This window comes from Phyllostomus hastatus, unplaced genomic scaffold, assembly GCF_019186645.2.
Source record: "Phyllostomus hastatus isolate PE091 unplaced genomic scaffold, TTU_PhHast_1.1 phas_scaffold_1066, whole genome shotgun sequence".
Classification (NCBI taxonomy): Eukaryota; Metazoa; Chordata; class Mammalia; order Chiroptera; family Phyllostomidae; genus Phyllostomus; species Phyllostomus hastatus.
Genome location: NW_025334004.1, coordinates 5358348 through 5377859, shown reverse-complemented (window position 1 = coordinate 5377859; position 19512 = coordinate 5358348). Strand labels below are relative to the sequence as shown.

At 40.3% G+C, this 19512-nt stretch overlaps 1 long non-coding RNA gene across 1 annotated transcript; it reads right to left on the bottom strand.

Moving 5' to 3' along the window:
* Positions 1-885: 885 nt before the first annotated feature.
* On the bottom strand, positions 886-12421 carry LOC123829151. The gene is made up of 3 exons (XR_006787547.1): positions 12220-12421; positions 1420-1502; positions 886-1011 (listed from the first exon to the last, which is right to left on the bottom strand). It is a non-coding gene; the product is annotated as an uncharacterized LOC123829151 (long non-coding RNA).
* Positions 12422-19512: the final 7091 nt, after the last annotated feature.

Sequence of the window (19512 nt, the reverse complement as noted above, 5' to 3'; positions counted from 1 at the left end):
GTAGTTTTTACAGAAACAAAAGGATTAAATGTACAAAGGAACTGGAGGAGGGATGCACTACCACACTTAGATTATTTTAGAGGTTGGTTAACAATATCACACCTGACTTTCATAAATGTAAATGTGGGAAGGAATATACACAACACATTTTTGTAGATTAAAAGACTGAAATATCCTTCATGGACAACTCCACATGCGCTAAAAATCTTTCAAATTGTTCATATTTTGTGACTAGCAAAATGTGAATTTTTCCCCAAAAATGTATGGGAAGTCAGAAATACACTTACTTATAATAGAAAAACCCCCCACAAATGTTAAAAACCAGGAATTAAAAAATCTGTGGTTCATTCATATATGATATGACAAAAATCATGTTTTAGGACACAAATAACACAGAAAATTATAGTGTACTATGGATTGAACAAAGCATCGTTGTAGATTATGATATAGAACAATATTCCATTTTATTAAAAAAACTGTCACATTAACAATGTGGTTCTTTGGACATAAAACTCACCAGGAATACATTCATCCTTTATTTCCTTCATTGTACTTTTCTGTGAATTTTGAATTTTTACAGTGAACAAGTGTTATGACGTAACAACATTAAACATAAAAAGACTTTTAACATATTTTGTTTGTAATTTCTCCAACCCTCTTTGCTTATAGAGCTTAAATAGCTAAGTAACCTTATGAAATGTTCAGGGTTCTTATATTCGACATCCCGAGGTGGACACAGAAGCAGTTTTCAAATGCATGTGTCTGTGGACCTCTTATTTTCTGGCTGAAAGAATTTGGTCCTGTAGCTTGTGTTTCTGCAATCCTTGCAAGTTTCTCCACTTTCACCTGCACTACAAGTCCTTGCAAGAAAAGAGTGTCTAGGAGCCACTGCAGGGAGCCCACAGGGAACATCTCTGGGTGTAAAACTTCGAAGATAACAGAAGCGTTGAGTTGCTTTCTCTTATAAAATCTGGGGATGCTAGCAAGCACTGCACAGCTCACCAATGGGATCTGTGGATAGAATTAGAACATTGCGGAAGGAATATAAAAGGTGATTTCAAGAGGATCGATTAATTACAGGAGCAGTAGAATGGTGTTATGCAGGTGGGAAATCAGGAGCATCTTGTTTCCAGGCTTAAGGGGGAAAAAAGAGAAAATAAATAGAAGCAGAAGCAAATCCACTGTATTAGCCAGGAAAATGTGTTCCTACATCTGTCTCAACACATAGAAATGATTCCATAGGACCAAAATATTTCCTTATTTACTTTAACCCAGAGAAAACACTTGGTATTCTACTGATTCATTTTTTATGTTTAGATCTTAAAGACACCACAACTTTTGTTTTAATTAGTTTATCTTATTAATAGTATGGTTCCATGGATATATAACAAAAAGTTGACAGAAAAATATGTTGCTTACCTTGCAGATGAGCCAAGTAGACAGAAAAAATCATTTGTGGAGAAGAACTAGTCACTCAAGGATGGATGTAGATTTTTAAATAACTGAAAATTGCAGCAAAAATCTTCATTAAGATTTTAATCACCTCAATTTTGCAATTGAGATTTACCATAGTTTCAGCAAGAAAGCCCAAATGCAAAAGAAGAATAAGTTTTATTTATTTTAAATAAGATTTCCTTTAGGTAATTACCTAGAGGGAACAACAACATGGAAAGACTATTTTGCTCAAAATAGATGAAATGTTAGAAAACTCAGTATGTCTAGTAATGGGTCAACGGTTATGTAATGTGTTTTCATACCCGCATTGTAACATGATATAAATATTAAAATGATGGCTATAAACACTATGTAGTAGCATATAATTATTTATTGCCTAATGTTAAAAATCAGAATATCTATATCTATATATCTGTATCTATATATCTATATCTATATTCATGGAAGCAAATAATACAGTATATACTTCATTCCATTTTTTTTTATTATGCATGCTAATAATATCAATGAGGATAGTGGAGTTTTATTCTTTTTTCCAAATTTCTATGCTGTGGTTATATAAAAATATCTTTAAGAATTCACTCATATTTATCTCTAAATTTAAAAAAAGTACTCTGAGTCAGCACCCTCTAAGAACCCTTCTAAGGTTAAGCTGACCTCATGTTAATTTTCTCATTTTGTAAAATAGAAAGTATAAAGTTTATTACATTTTCATATCAGCATGGTACCTATTGTTTTCCAAGAAATCTAAATAACTTTTAAGGCACAGACATTTCTTCTACTCAGCTTTAGATCAGGCATTACATTTGGAAATTGTTATAAAAATAAAAACATAAAACTAAAAGCTAGTATGACCATCAATATCTCTATCTTCCATGGTATCAAGCTGTGAATACAATACACACATGTTCAGTAAGTGCTTATTACATGGAGGAGGAAACTCATGGGGACTAGTGGCACCTGAGTCAAAACATGGTTTTCCATGACTGCATAAGCATTGGGCAACTTTGAGTGAGAATCACATTGCAGAATGTTCTGTGGGGGATAGGAGAATCTCCCCAGATCCAAATATGTCTGTCTTCATTGAGTTCAGAGGAATATCAGAGAAGTTTGTATTGAAACAAGGGCTTAGTAAGTAGTCCAAGGGCAGCATGGAAGCCTGGGTGAGGAGGGGTGAGAGGAAAGAAGGAGAGTGTGGAAACTTCAATTTTTAATTATTTTTATTTAGCAACAGCTGGAGGAGTGAAGTCCTTCTCCACAGACCACATCCAGGAGGAATGGCAGAGCTGTCCATCCTGGGAGGCCTCTCCCTGCTCACCAGCCGAGGTGGCAACCAAGGTTTATCTTGGAGTCCTCAGTCTGATGAGAGGAGAGCTGAGGTAACTACCTGGATGAGCTGGATTTACATTTTTGTTGGTTGGTAGGTTGGTTGGTTGGTTGGTTGGTTGGTTGGTTGGTTTAGGATAAAGACTTGCCTTGATAGAATTTACTGGACTATTTGAAAACTGTGTGAGTTTGGTGAGACCTTGAATGAAGCTGCCCTATTTGGAAAACTTAATGTAATGAGTAACATCTCACCGTAAACAATAAAACTAGAATTTACAAAAGTTTAACATTCATTACAGAGATGACCCTTTCTTCCACAGGTGTTTCCTCCACATTTCCCCTTAGTAACCGAATTAGAGTGACTGTAGAAATTCCTGTGTATTCCAGTTTCCCCACCTAAGTATTTTCTTCTGGAACTCCCTGGGAACTGCCCATGTTACAGAAATCGGCCGTGGTGGTTGCTGCCACCTCTGTCTTCTGTCGGTTCATTTCCTGCTAATTCACGCCCAGCCTGCTGCTTTCTCAGCTCTCTTCATCCTGCAGCTGGATGTCTCCTGACTGTTTTCCCCAGTTGGGCACAGTCATTTCCCTTCACACCCCCTTAATTTCCTGTGAAGTGGTCCCAGGCTTTGTGAAGATTTGGAGGTTTCAGAAGGCAAGAACAGTGAAGAGAATGCAAAAGGGATTCCAAGCATGGCAGCATTCAAAGGCCCCCACTGAGGTCATCTACAAGGTGCACAGCCTCTTCATAAGCTTCCCTTTCAGGGTGGCCCCCAGCCTGCTGCTTAACCACTCACAATGCAGCGTCCTGAGCTCATCTTCTCACCTGGAGTCAAGGTTCCCAAGCCCTAGATGACTCCAAGCATCTCTGTTTCCCCACTTCCCTTCTAGGACGACTGGGAATATTTATTCCCTGAAGGAAAAGGGCCATAGGAATAAGGTTTTCTCTGAAGACTCTAGGATAAATCAGAAAAAAGTTTAACAATATCCGTTTTCCTGATTCAGGGTGTTCAGTTGTTCCTGACACCAATGTGGACTAGAGTCCTGGCCAGGATGGGCTTCACCGTCCAGCCTGTTCCTTCTCACACTCTCCCTTGCTCTGTAGGGTGGTTCTGGCTGTCCCATCCCCTCTCTGCCTCTCCTGGAGACAAATGCTGGCAGACACACACATCACTCTGTCACATGTACTCACATATATGAGTAGGACATTATGAATTCACACTTGGGGAAGAAACATTTCTTTATTGGCTGTGTAAACTATAGAAACAGATCTGTTCAAAGATCTGCCCAATTTGCATTTCTAAACAGAGCTCTTGACTTCGATGGAACAGATTGCATCTGGGTTCACATTTAGGTCTTCCCCAGCGTGTGGGTGGGGATTGCATAACCACAGGACCTACTCAAGTGGTTTTTTACAGAACTGAAGAGTCATCCTTCAAAGCAAACCCAAGCCATCACCCTTGAAGGGAGAGTCTGCTTGTAACTTTTCCAGCATAAAAATAAAACATACTAAAAAAGAGTTATGAGGAAGGACTAGCCTTATCAGTTATTAAAATGTGTAATGATGGTAATTAAATCAGTTTATAATCAAGGTAGAAATAGAAAAAATCAATGAGCAATTTACAAAGTCTAGAAATAGACCTGCCCATTTTTGGGAATTTGACATGTAGGGTAGTATTTGAAATCAGTAAGGCAAAATTAGATTAGGTATTAAGTTATGTTTGGACAAATGGAAATTTGGCAACAATGTATAAATAGACTCTTACCTCATGTCTTACACTAAACCAAAAGATTAAAACATTTATATGTAAAGCATTAAGCAATAAAAATGCTAGAAGGAAATACTAATAATTTAAAAAGTAGTTTTGTAGTAAGGAAGCTCTTAGGGCCTGACATAAAACCGAGAAGATTCAAAGCCCAACGCTGATAAATTATTTTTTTAAATGTGAAATTCTCTGTATTATAATAATACTGTAAATAAACTAAAGAAATTCAAAGAACAAAGTGGGAAAAATGTGAATGTTTATGGTAAATATATAGTAATTTCATATATATGTGTATATTCTTTTTTAAGTTTTTAAAATATATTTTATTGATTATGCTATTACAGTTGTCCCATTTCCCCCTTCACTCCCCTCCACCCTGTACACCCTCTCCCACCCACATCCCCGCCTTTAGTCATGTCCATGTGTCATACTTATAAGTTCTTTAGCTTCTACATTTCCCATACTATTCTTGCCCTCCCCCTATCTATTTTCAAACTACAATCTATGCTACTTATTCTCTGTACCTTTTCCCTCTCACTCCTCCTCCCTCTTCCCTGTTGCTAACCCTCCATGTGATCTCCATTTCTGTGGTTCTGTTCCTGTTCTAGTTGTTTGCTTAGTTTCTTTTGGTTTTGTTTTAGGTGTGGTTGTTAATAATTGTGAGCTTGCTGTTCTTATACTATACATGTTTTTTTTTAATCTTCTTTTCTTAGATAAGTCCCTTTAACATTTCATAAAATAAGGGCTTGGTGATGATGAGCTCCTTTAACTTGACCTTATCTGAGAAGCACTTTATCTGTCCTTCCATTCTAAATGAAAGCTTTGCTGGATAGAGTAATCTGGGATATAGGTCCTTATTTTTCATAACTTGGAATACTTCTTTCCAGCCCCTTCTTGCCTGTAAGGTCTCTTTTGAGAAATCAGCTGACAGTCCGATGGGAACTCCTTTGTAGGTGACTGTCCCCTTATCTCTTACTGCTTCTAGGATTCTCTCCTTCATTTTTACCTTGGCTAATGTAATTATGATGTGCCTTGGTGTGTTCCTTCTTGGACCCAACTTCTTTGGGACTCTCTGAGCTTCCTGGATTTCCTGGAAGTCTATTTTTTTGCCAGAATGGGGAAATTCTCCTTTATTATTTGTTCAGATACGTTTTCAATCTGTTGCTTTTCCTCTTCCCCTTCTGGTACCCCTATAATTCGGATGTTGGAACATTTAAAGATGTCCTGGAGGTTCCTAACCTTCTCCTTGTTTTTTTTGAATTCTTATTTCTCCATTCTTTCCTGTTTGGTTGTTTTTTTCTTCCTTCTGGCCCACTCTATTGTTTTGAGTCCCAGTTTCCTTCCCATCACTATTGGTTCTCTATGCATTTTCCTTCATTCCTTTTATGGTAACCTGCATTTTTTCATCTAATTTGTGCCCAAAATCAACCAATTCTGTGAGCTTCTTGATTACCAGTGTTTTGAACTGTGCATCTGATAGATTGGCTATCTCTCGGTCACTTAAAATGATGAGTCCTGGGATGTTGATCTGTTCTTCTGTTTGAGACATGACTCTCTCTCTCTTTTTTTTTTTTTGGTTTGGTCTCGCCTGTTATGGTGAGGGTGGAGCCTTAGGTGTTCACCAGAGCTGGGCACCCCAGTCACTAGATTGTGACGTTGTATGTGGGGGCGGGGGCGGGGCGGGAGGGAACAATAGCGGTAGCTCCATTCTCCGTGGGACGGATCCTGGGTTGCGCACTCTGCCCTGCTCCACAGTCGCCGCCTCACTTGGGTCTGCCAGCTGCCACTTGTGTACTCAGGGTCCACCCGCTGAGATCTTGTGTGCCCCAGATGCCTTACCCGCTCCTGGTTGCCTTATGCACCCAACTCTCTCTGTTCTCCTTGCCACGACCCGAGCTGCGCCCTGTGCCCCGCACCCGGCTGCTCCTCTCCGCCCCTCCTACCAGTCTGGATAAATGGGTCTACTTCAACTTCTTGGCTGTCCGACTTCCATTCAGATAAATTCTCTATCAGTTCTGGGTGTAATTCTGCCTCTAAATTGTTGTTCCAATCTTGGTTGTGCATGGAGGTATGGTGCGTCCACCTATGCCTCCATCTTGGCTGAAAGTCCTGTATGTGTATATTCTTACAAATCAAGAAGAGTACACAAATAATCCAAGAGAACATGAGTAAAGCATATGAATAAGTAGTTCACAGAAAAAAAAAAAACATGTTTCTGTGTGTGTACCTGCATGTGTTTAAGCAGGGCACTATAGATGCACACTTAGGATTTATGAGTGGGTATATTCCCAGTTTTATTCATAATTTAAACATGGAAACTAAAACAATAAAATGCCATTTTTACCTGTTGTTGAACACCGAGTGTTGGCAAGGATGTGGAAGAGCAGACACTTTACTATCAATAGCTATTCTTGAGACCAGTCTGGGGTCATCTGTCCACAGTTACAGTGTGCCCACTTTCCATGCCAAGGATTCTCCTTCTGAGAGACGCTTGCCCAGAATCACCCAGATATGTGTACAAATAATTTAACTGCGGCCTGGCTTGGAGTAAACAGCTGGGAGGCACCTAATGGTCCCTCACAAGGGAACTTACAAATTATGGTCTGCTCAAACTATATTCAGTTCTTAAAAAGAAAAAGAACAAATTCGATCTGAGTATACTAATATAGAAAAAATGTCTAAATACATTAAGTTAAAAAAAACAAGTGGATGCAATCGTATGCTTTTTGTGTGATTCCCAGTTGACTATTTAAAAAAGTGTGTATAGATTCAGTTGCATATGCATAAATCATTTCTTTAAGGATATAAAATAAACTGTGAGGTGCAAACTATGCAATGTAGTGAGGGTACATGGGGTGTCAGGTGACAGGGAGAGGAATTTTGTCTTTTATTATATACCATTCTGCATAATTAAAAACTTTACTCTGAATACGTAATATTTTCACAATGTGTAACAAATTAACCTTTGGGACTAGTCTTGACTAGGGCAGCAAATTCTATGGAGGAGGCCCAGGTACTTGTGTTAGCCTGGAGGTTGGGGAAGCCAGATGTGGTGAGGAGTACGTGCAATCATTCCAGAAGGACTTCGGACCTCATGGCACTCTAGGGAATGTGGTGCCACCAAGTACCTTTGGTCAGCTGGGAGATAAACCAGGAAAGTCACAAATCCCTTCTTGCCTATTCTCTCAGCTGCTGGGGTGCAGTGTGGAGGGTGGCCCCAGGCACAGCTCCCAGGTTCTTTCAGGAGCCGGTGCTGCCCTGGGTTTGTTTACTAGCCTGACACTGTCCTCCTGGTCTCACCTTCCCTGTAGAAGAAAAGATAGAACAAGAGAGCAGCCGTTGTACCTGAGAGACTCCACTAAAGCTTCTTCTATGAGGCTCCAATATGAAGGTTCTGGAATGGTTAGAAGCATCTCATGTCTAATTTCTACAAAGGTGCTTTTGCATTAGAGAACAGAGTTCGTTTAATAGCAAGAGATTGAGAATTGCTCAGGGAGTGTTAAGAAAAACGGGAACTCTTTGACAGGGCCTACATTTGTTGTCTCTGTGGAAAGGTGGAACTTACTGAAGGGACTCTAGAAGTGAACAATTCTTGAATATTTTTGTCTTTCCTCTCTCTTCTTTCTTTTCTGAGAAGCCAGACATAATCCTTTCAGCTGAGTTTCCATAACTGCCTGAGGAGGTGGCTGCTAAATATTCTGTCAGCTTTATTTTTCTCTTCTATATCCAAAGCAGCATGTCGGCCCCAGTCAATGGTGTGGAAATGATAGGATTCTCATGAAAGGATTGGAGGCTAAGGACCTGCGAAGTTTCAGCTTTGATAAGTCGCTAGCCTCAAGGAAAACCCGGAAAGGAGTTTGGTTCAACTTTGTTGGTGAAGAGGGCACTCTGCACTCGGTGGGGCAGGGAGGGCAGCAGCAGCCTCTTGCCTGCACGAGTCTGGGGATGTGTCCTTCTGTCCTTGAGAATTCACTCTCTGTCATTGCGGTAACTTGTTGGAGATACACTGCTCTCAGTGGGTGGGAAAATTCTAGAGTGTGTAAATCAGATGCTCTGTGTTGGGGGTTTGTGGGGAGAGTGTGTATGTGGCCAGTGGACAGGAAAAACTGGGACCAGTTATAATACTTCTTTGGGATTTGCAGGAGGCTCCCTAGTTCAGATGGCCTGTCTTGAAAGGAGTAGACTCAGTCTTTCTCAGTGTGATGCAGCGATGTGCCTGCACCATCACTGGTGTGTGTATGTGTGTGTGTATGAGAGAGAGAGAGACAGACAGAGAGAGAGGGAGAGACAGGCAGAGAGAGAGACAGAGACAGAGAACAAAAGATACTCTGGGAAAGAGGGAGATTTGGGCTTCATGTGAACTCATTCAAACAAATGAATTTTTGCCAGTAAGGATATAAGCTAACTTCTGATCAAATTGTTGTTTATATTTGTTTTTGAAATCAAATAGTCTCCAAACCATCTCATTGGTTATGGTATCATTGGTAACAATAGAGTGTTAGAGCCAAGGACTTCAGAACCTCTGCCTCCCACCTAGGCCCCTCCCGTATCCCCCCTAGAACAATTATTTGGGAAGGTGCACCCATGTGGAATACACAGAAAGTAAATTGGCAGAGCTATGTTTGACATTTGGGTTTGTTTTTAATCTATGGAACTCTGGTAAAGCCGACTGGACTATATGAGCATAATTTTTCTTCCTCTAGCTAGTTATACCCAATCCTTCACTTCTGCCAGCACAGAGGAATGGAACTACAGAGAGAGAGAGAGAAGGACAGAGAAACTGTAAGAAAGAATGCAATTGTTCCCAATCCAGTGCCCAAGATGGCTGGGTTTGCACCGTGAGCCATGGGCTCAGGCTTGGCTATGGACAGAGAAGAGAGGGCAGAACAGTGCAGAAAACAAGCCTGGGGCCCACTTCCCACTTCAGCTGTACGGATGAGCGCAGGGAAACAGAGCCACTTCCACATGCATTCCATTCTCAGGTGTGCCGTCTACCACATGGCAACCCCATCTCCTAGTGAAAGTGGCCCCATCAATGCCCTAGAGTCTTGCAATCTGACCAGTATGAATAGTCACCCCTGGTTTCAGTGGTGTTTGCAAGGGGAAGAATGAAGACGCCCATGTGTGCATGGGGTGGAGGGAGTAGAAGAAGGAGCCCATAGAGCTTGAAGCTTCTGGAGGACCTTAGAAACCTTTAGTCTAATCCATACCACTGGGAGATGAGGAAATTTATTTAAACGATGTGAATTTCACTAGCAGGACCAAGATTAGAGCCTGGAAACTCTTACACTCAACCACGGCAAATCTCAGGATACCCAAGAGCTCTGTTGGGAAACCGTAGGCTGCACCAGTGCACCTCCCACTCTGAGCATCATAAAACAAATATCCCACCAACTGATGTATCTATCCAGTGGAGTGACTGACGATCATGATTGCTTTTATGGTGTGAATTTATGTTTATAGGTTTTTTGAACATGTCATATAAGTCTGGACATGATAGAGAAAAATTGTTATTAAATTAGAGCTACTGATGGATATATACTTTGTCAAGTTTGGCCTTCGAGGCAATGCCTGTTGAAATATGTAAGGCACCAAGTACTGTAAAGTGTGGTGGTTTTAAAAGGTTACAACTGCTTTCTCCCAAACCACTGTCCTCATTTAGCAGACCCATGGAGATGGATCAGGTAGAATTTTCCCAACATAATGACTGTTCTTCAGAATAATTTCATAAAAATAGAACTAGTGCAGCCCAATTATTTCCACTCTTGTCTGAAAAGCAAGTGAAGGGTCTGAAGCATGCCTTCAGGAGCCAGTCTCGGGGGTGGAGTTGGCATTGCTATGATTCTCTTTATATTCAGGATTATGAAATCCATTTATGAAAATACCCAGGAAAGGTTTTGGGAGGAAAGCCACGAGCTAGGAGAAGTTGGTGAGTGAAGGAGGAAAACTTACTCCATGTAAGCAGTTGGTGTGACTTTGCATCATGATACACAACTGTTAAGTGGAGATGTCAGGATTTCAGAATTGGGTTAGAAGCAGTTGCTCTCTAAGGAGATCATGATCTAGCTCATTCTTCATTTAACAGAGAATTTGGGACGCATCCTCACCTCGGTATAGAGAGGCCATGAAGTCATCCTTCTGTGTGATAGAATCCGTTGTTGTATATGAGTCAGAAAATTAGATCCTACACCTCTACTTGCTCCAGTGGTAAAGGGCAAGATTTTACCACCTGCCTGTCAGCTGTAGGGAACACCCAACGGTAATGTGAGGAATATTAGACTTTGAAGACAGACTGTAGAGTTTAAATTCTGAACTCATCACTTCTGAAATAAGAGACCTTGAGCAAGTTACCCTTTTGTGCTGCAGTTTGCCTGGTTGGAGAGCAGGGCTCTGTCTTGCCAATGTCAGCAGCACGTGTGATGATTCAGTGCGAGAGCACGGGCTTAAAAGTGCTTAGCCCAGGGCTTGACCCATGATACATGCGCTCAGTAACTTCTGGGTAGTTAGACATCCAAGCTGCTGGTACATTATATGAATTTAAAAATGTTAACTTCATTTCCCTTCCTTTCCACCTTGAATCTAACAGTCTCCTTCTCTTAAGATCGCCTTGCTTGCTATAGCAATAGTAATTTAAAGCTAATTAAATGTTATGATAGGCAATACATGTATATTATATTTTATAGCTCGTGTCACCAAATAAGCGTAAATATTTTCTGGGACTAGGTCAAATTCAGTACAGGAAACAAAATTTGTCATTGGAACCAGGAGAGTTTTAAGAGGCTTCTCCATGTGTCAATATTAAAATAACACGTTAGGTTGGAATCATCGGGGTTTGGGATAGGCAAGGGCTTTTTGCATGAAAGTTATTGGGAAAGGCAGCCTGAGAGTAACATAGATGAGGCTACTGGCCTAGAAGCAAGCTAAGTATCTCTGGAAACCACATCAATTCTTTCATTTAGTGGAATGTATTCTCATTAATAGCATATCACTACCAGCAATGCCACAGTGATGAGCCGCGCTCTTTTGGAAGTTCCCTGAGCACATTGCCAGAAGATATCAGAATTCTTCTCTGAGAGGTTCAGTGACCTTGGTAGTGGTAGCGGGGTGAGGGGGAGGGACACAAACAGACTGAAAGAAAAATTAGTAATTGTATACCTCATGTACACTTAGTGATCAGAGTGAAGATTTGAAAAAATTACATAGAGAATGAGCCTCAGAATGAAAGAGTAAATATTCAGCATGTTCCCACTTCACTCTTTCCAACCATTTGTTAGGCATTTCCTGTACCCCAGGTACTCTGCTAGCCTTTTTGATGTATTATCTAATGCAGTTCTTACAACCTTTCTGGTATGCATTATTACCTTGATTTTAAAGATGAGGAAACAGAGGTTAAGAAAGCTTCAAAATGTGGCTTATGAATAGTGGACTTCAGATTTGAATTTAGGTCTTACCCCAAAGACCAAATCCTTAGCCATTACACTAGATTACTTTGTGAGTTTGACGTTCATACTTCAGGTGTGTGAAGGCCTTTATTTTAAACCAGTGGTTAAATGCTGGTGTTATAATCAACACACCCTCGGGCTACTAAAATAATCTTATGGGAGGTGTAGGTTTGCTCAGGTTGCACATTTTGCAGAAGAAATTGTAGAATACATTTGAATAAGGGCCTTACCTGGTTCCCTCGGAGCAGGAATGGAAGCAGACTGGTAGAGAACTCTGTTGTCCCAACTCATTCATTCACCAGTTTTCATTCAGTGTATTCAGTGCCTACTACTCTCTGTTGGGCACCCTTCCAGGCACCTGCAACACCTGAGTGAGCAAGATAAAACAATTCAGGCTCTCTTTGCATTCTGGTTTCTGTTCCAGGCTCTGGAAGCTCCAGAATCATCCTCGATTTTCGAAGAGGAGTGGTGCTTGCTGTTTTGAAACTCTGCAGTGGAGATGGTCCAATGACATGTTTGCTCTTACAGACGGCGGTGAACTTTCCTCTTTGTTCCTCCAGTCTAAGTAAATATCAGGAATATTGAAAAGCTTGAAACTGGAATGTTTCTATCAACAAATTCATGCTGAGTGGATATAATGGGATAAAATGGTCTTAGAAATCACTCACTCTCTAGCTGTGCTGCTCTGCAGGCATCATTTGAGACCTGGGTTGGTACTTTTGGTATTCGCTGGATTCTTGACATTTAAAAAATTTTTCAATTAGAGTTGACTTTCAATATTATATTAGTTTCAGGTACAACATGGTTGGTTGTTTATAACTTACGAAGTGATCTCCCCGATAAGCCATTCTTAAAGTGTCCTAGCTGCTGTTTCCTTTCCTCTGGAAACTGATGAGTATGTCCAAAGACTAGACAAACATTATGGTAATTTGTAAGGAGTTTTTTTTTTCAGTATCAGAAACAATGACTCCCTCCAAAAAACCAAACCAAACCAAACTCAAGGCAGGCTTTTATAAAATCCACCCTCTCTACGAGCCCCTAGGTAATTTGCCGAGTGTTTCTTTATCCCCGAGGCCAGGAAGAGGAGGGCAGGCAGCCAGCATGAAAATTCCCTCAGCATGAACACAGGGTTAAGCCCAGGGATCCTGAAGCTGGAGTACCTGGGTCCGAATGTTTGGCTCTTCCTCTAACTAGTTGTGTGACCCTGGCAAGTCTGTTAACTTTGTGCTTCAATTTTCTCGTCTGTGAACTGTGAATGGTAAGAATAGTATCTATCTCATTGTTTCCCAATGAAAGATAAATGAGTGAAAACATGTAAGGCATTTAGAAAGGTGCTTAGCACTCTGTGGGTATCCAGAGTTGGCTGTCATTGATTATGGGGTTCATTATGTTGTGAAACTTCTGATCATCCTGACTTTTCTACTTAATGTGTCCTTCTAGACAAATTCCTGTGGGTCTCTCTGAAAAGCTGGGTACTTAAGATTAGTCTGGGAATTCTCTGTCCTGCTCTATTCCTTAACCACCACCCCGCATGCCCCGCCCCCCGCCCAGCCCAGGGCATTGTCTGTGAGGTGTTCCCATCCCTGGGGTAAAGGGGCAGATGGAAATAGGGGAGGGGACAAAAATGGTGTGTGTTGTTTCATCTTCCCAACACTAAATGGGCCATTGCTTTAAAAGCTTGGGAGTCTAGATCCTTTAATTAAATTAGCCTCATCATTTGTGGAGGAAAGTGGGAACTAAAACACAGCTAAGGAGCTATAAATTTTTCTTACTGTACAAAGTCAAACCTGAGGCCATTTGTTATCTTGCATTTGCCTGGGATTTAAAATGAGGCAAACTTTACTTTGGAGACTGTGGCCTGTATAACTGGTTTAGATAAAAGATTCACTTCAAGTTCACAAGACATTTGCACTTAGTGTGGGAAGCAGTATGTGTCTGTATTTTTACAAGTAGCTGTTCTTTCTGTATAGTGCTTTTACACGTTCCAGGAACGAGGTCTGGGTAAGGAATTGTCTTTGCTAAGCATAGGTTAGCCAGAGATAGTCAAGTTCTATCACAAGAAACACCTTGGGAAAGGATAGATGGTCGAATTAATCAGTAGCTTGGTTCCTCAGTATGTTTTTGAGTTGGGAGATGATAGTGGCTGGGATGACCATTTGGGGGAAACTCTTGGGTACTTCAGAAGTCTCAGTTTTTCTGTTTCTGATGCAGAAAGAATATAGTCACCACTGACAACACAATGCCCATGAACAGACAGCAATTCTCTTTACCCATAGCATGGATATTTAGTGAGAACTGGCCTCAGTTTAACTTTGTCAGCAGGAGAGCTCACCATGTGTTACATAGGACAGAGACTGCAAATAGTGAGGAGGGGAGGCCTGGCCTAAGGCAAGACGTTTTTTTTCCTTTTTTGAGAAAATAAAAATTTTCCTGACCCAAGGTTTAATTAAGTGGTGATGGAAACAAAATTGAATGACAAGAGATATTGTTCTTTACCTGACTATCTTCAATGCTGTTTCATCGTACTTACTGTGGGACCATAGGCAAGTCACTTATCTGTCTAGTTCCCTCATAAGCAAGATGAGATGAACAGTAGCATCTATTGTTTGGAGTTTTTGTCAGGATGAAATCAACTGATATATGTAAATGCTTAGAATAGTACCTGCTTGCTTATAGTAAGTAGTCTAGAAGTATTTGCTTTTATTGCTATTACATATCTATGTTTGGTAAACAATGTGTTCAGTTAACCAAACACATTGTTCTAATGGTTTTCCTGAAGATAAAAATCAGCAGGAGCATGGGGCAGTATATTTTACTTCATTGTCCTTAGTCACTCACTCTAAATGGGGCCCTATTGATCTGGTCAACACAGCCACAATGGACTTAGGCCTTTGAAGAAGGGAGAAGTCTGTGTAGGGTTGATCTTTTATTTTTAAACCTATTAAGCAACAGTAACCATATCTTACCCATACATACATACAAAAAACCTCTAACGGAATAATTTGCTTTATTCATCAGGATGGCCTATCCCCACAAGTATTTGGCATGGCATTAGAAAACTGTTCCAGGCTGTTAACATATTGCTGGGGATTTTGGACGAGGAGCTGCATTTTAGAAATTCTGAAGCATAAGAATTTCTGAAGAGACATAAAAAGTGGGCCTCTCCCATGTCTATATTGATTCTCTACTTATTGTTCCTGAAGCGACACGCAGGTGGAAGGAACTGTTGTTGTCACCTGTCTGGAAAGAGTGCTTGGAAGGCTAACATGGTAAAATAGCTAAGCTGTATTCTGGGTTTTTTTTTTACTTTTTTTTAGTCTTTTTAAAACTGTTGTTCAAGTATAGTTATCTCCATTCCCTCCCACCATTCCCCCTACCCCAGGCATCCCCACCTCCTACCCTCCATCCTACCCCTCTTTGGTTTTGTCTATGTGTCTTTTGTGCGTGTTCCTGAAAACCCTTCCCCCTTTTTCCCGTTATCCCCTCCCACTTCCCCTCTGGTTACTGTCCGTTTGTTCTTAATTAGGCACACTGTGGGGCCATACTTTGTTTAATGGAAACGGAAGCGAACTCTCTTCTCTTCCTATTCAGGCTTTATAGAACATAATCAAACACTGTTGTTTTCACCTTCTTGTCCCAGCCACATTGAGGTTTGGGCTCCTAAGAAGAGCAGCATAACAGAGGGAGAGGGAATCCTATTTTCCTCAGGAGAACGGTGAACCGGAAATAAGATGGGGAGTCAGCCAGGTGTCTGCTGCCTGGGAAACGCACACACTGCTCACCTTCCCCTGGTCATCTGGTTGTCCTGAAATTGCTCCTGTTTTTTTTGCATGCCTTACAATAGACTTGATAGAGGGGTTCTAGGTTCACCCCCAACTCCCTAATCTCCTGAAATTCTTGGCCTTGGCTGCCCTCGACAACTAACTCAGAAATATCAGAAACTGCATAAGGAACATTGCTACTCTAAGAAGGGACTGGAAGCATGGAACTCCCCTGCCTGGGGACCCCTGGTGATGCTGTAGAAAAGTTGACAAGGAAGCCTTTGACTTGAGGAGGGAAGAAGTGTTACTTAAGAGTGATGCATTAAAATAATAGAGTTAAATGTAAGTTCCAGTACAGAATTAAACTGGCTAGAATTAAACAGCATAGAGGGAAATGGAGCTGGGGCGTAACTACAGACGGTCCCCAAATTACGATAGTTTGACTTAGGATTTTTTGACATTACAATGGTGCAAAAGTGCTAAGCATTCAGAGAAACTCTGAAGTAGAGTAGAACTCTACTTCATGTTTTGAAGTTTGAAGTTTGATCTTTTCCCTGGTGAGTCTTGTGATGCTGGGCAGTGTAGGAGCTACTGTGCTCAGTCAGCCATGTGATCACACCGGTAAACAACCATTACTCTGCAGTCACCATGTTGCCAGCATGTTTTTGATATTGTGTTTTCTCATACCATTATATCTACAAAATCTTTATAGATATAATGTCTCCCGCTTCTCAAAAAAAAGAACAGGAAGGCAACCCCTCTTAAGATGAAATTCAAGACAATTTTCCAATTACAGCTAATGTAAATGTTTTGAGCATGTTTAAGGTAGGCGAGGCTAAACTTTGATGTTTGATAGGTTATGTGTAATAAATGCATTTTCAACTTAGGATATTTTCAAATTATGATGGGTTTATTGGGACATAACCCTACTGTAGGTTGAGGACCATTTGTATCTATAGATACTTCATGTAATTGCTTTTATACAGTATGAAAGGCTTGCCACTGGGCTACAGAGGAAACCTCCACTCAGCCTTTTTAACTGACCAAGAAAATAATTTGGGTAATTATTTTCTCAGGATAATACAGAATATTCTAGATGCATAAGAAATAAGTTAATTGTGCAGGCTGCGAACCAAAGTGTCGCAGGTCCGATTCTCAGTCAGGGTACACGCATGGGTTGCAGGCCATGAGCCCCAGCAACTGCACATTGATGTTTCTCTCTCTCTCTCTCTATTTCCCTCCCTTCCCTCTCTATAAATAAATTTTTAAAAATCTTTTAAAAAAGAAATAAGTTAATTTATGGCATTAAATTATCTTAGGACAGTACAGTTTAAGCCTCTTAGATGAAGAAAGGGCTCCCGTTGTTCTTGACACTACATATTTTGAAGATGGAGATAGTAATGGAGATAGTATGTGGTTGGCAGTGCCTATTTGGTGGGGGAGTAGGATGTGGTTTCCTAATTTCCCTGGCCCAGGAGAGGTTTTGGAGTTCATATAATTATGAATTTCTATTTATTTGTTCATTCATTTACACAAAAAGTAACTATTAATCCCTTGCCCTATTCTAGGCTCTGTGCAAAGGTCAAGATATACAGAAGTGAACAAGAAACAATGAAAATAAATAAGTGATCATTTGTGCAATGTTGAGGGAAAATTCCCAGAGGCCAGGAGAGAAAGAAAACTGATGGCTTTTGAGGGTGGGTGGTGTGTTGGGTGGTAGTTATGCCTCAGAGGGGGAAGTCACTAAGCTTATGCAAACTTGGTCTCAGTTTGGCCAACGTATCTGTCTGGCAGGGGGCAGTAGATGGTCAGGCCATGTTTATGCATTTATGCACAGACAAAAATGTTATCTATTTGCCTCACAGTTATTTTATAAACACAAGCAATTTCTTCTGAGAGTCACTGCCTTGGTGCTGGGAGTCACTGTATTGCCGGTACACGACAGAGCTGGAATATAGCAGGCATAAGATAATCTTGAATAACATTAATGGATAAATGAAAGAAACTTTTAGAACAATAAGATGTTGAATCTGTGGTGTCATAAAATAAGCCAGTTCCACACTCATTTTTTCCCTGGTATTATATACTGGAATCAAAGCAACTACAGAGAATGTAAACTCCTGAAATAAGTTGCATTTCTTTTTCCTGTGAAAGGAAAAATACCCTCAGGATTCTACTGTAGCATGGACTGTTGTGTGTTGATTTTGGCTGTTTTTTCAATGCCTGTCATACACTTCTGTGGTGGTACAGCATCAAACATCTGATCTTACAGTGCTTTCAAATTTCAGTGTATTCCTGTATTTATAGAAAAGGAACCTTCAATATTTTAGAGCTTTTCTTTCATCTTTAACAACTCTAAAAGCTATTTGTCACATAAAGTTCTCATTTACTTTGAAAGGGTCTATGTTCTGTGTATAAAGTAGTCATTTTCACATTTCTTGAATTTAGTTTAGAGCAATAAAACTGTATATTTATTAATCTGGTAGAATGAAATGTAAAGAATTTCTGGGAGAGCAACAATTTGAGGCATCAGTAGGACTGTGTGATGGTTAAATTTTCTGTGTAAACTTGGCTAAACTAAGGTGTCCAGTTGTTTGGTCAAACACTAGTTTAGTTATTGTTATGAAGGTATTTTATAGATATGATGAACATTTATAGTTATGCTTGACTTTAGGTAAAAGAGATTACTCTTGATAATGTAGTCTTTAAAAAGGGAAAACTGTCATCTCTTCTTCTCCTGAAATGGAATAATGCTAAGCAGGTCCTTTGGTTGCTGGGTCATGTGGGCTTGGCCACATGGGACACATGTGCAGTGACTCATGGGCCTGCCCTGCAGGGACCAGCAGCACCTGACAAGGTGTCTGTGCAAACACTTCTCTACAAGGTGCGGGTGAGGGAGCCCCGTCACTGGCAACATTCCCCCTGCGACACCATTTTTATTGTCTTCACACATGACATAAAATGATGTGAAGGGGGAAACTAAGAAAGATATATAGTAGGTATAGTTCAAGGTTCATGGATTCAAATTATTTTTTTTACCTGAGATTGACTTTTGATATTTTTCTTGGTATCGAGGGGATTTTTTTGGTATTGGAGTATTGGTACTTGACATGACTCACTTTATTCTAACACCCCAGCCCATATCTATAATAGAACCAATCAAACTTCTGGAGATCAATGATATTTCCATTCCCCTCTTCCCAAGACCAACTTAACTCCACATTTCCAATAACGTATTGGAAAAGTCTCACCTACTTTCCATGCACTTATATTTTCTTGGACTCATTGAAAGGCTGGGTTGGGGAAGGATAGTGTAATTCAGACCATGGAATTTGATTTCAGCTTTTGAATTGGAGAAGATAAATGCAGAATTACAGAAGATAAATGGGGTCAAATGTCCATAGGACACACAACTCTTGGTACTTAAACTTGTACTTACTCACTAGTTTCTTATTCAATTGCTGACATTAACATGAAGAATGTTGACATTAGTATGAAGAATACTGACATTTTATTATTCTAGAGCATGGAAGATTGCTTTAGTTGTCTCTCTTAAATCCTTGGGGTAAAATGATTTGTAGGTAAGAACAAATAATAGAACTGAAATAGATCTCAAGACATCAAATTGGTCTAACTACTTTCAGGTAGTCTCTAGTTCAGCAAAGGCAAAACAAGTTTTATCTCACATAAACAGTCTAATTAACTGCATGTGACTGCCTGGAAGCCTAAGTTGATGTGAATTATCAAATCCATGCTCTGGAT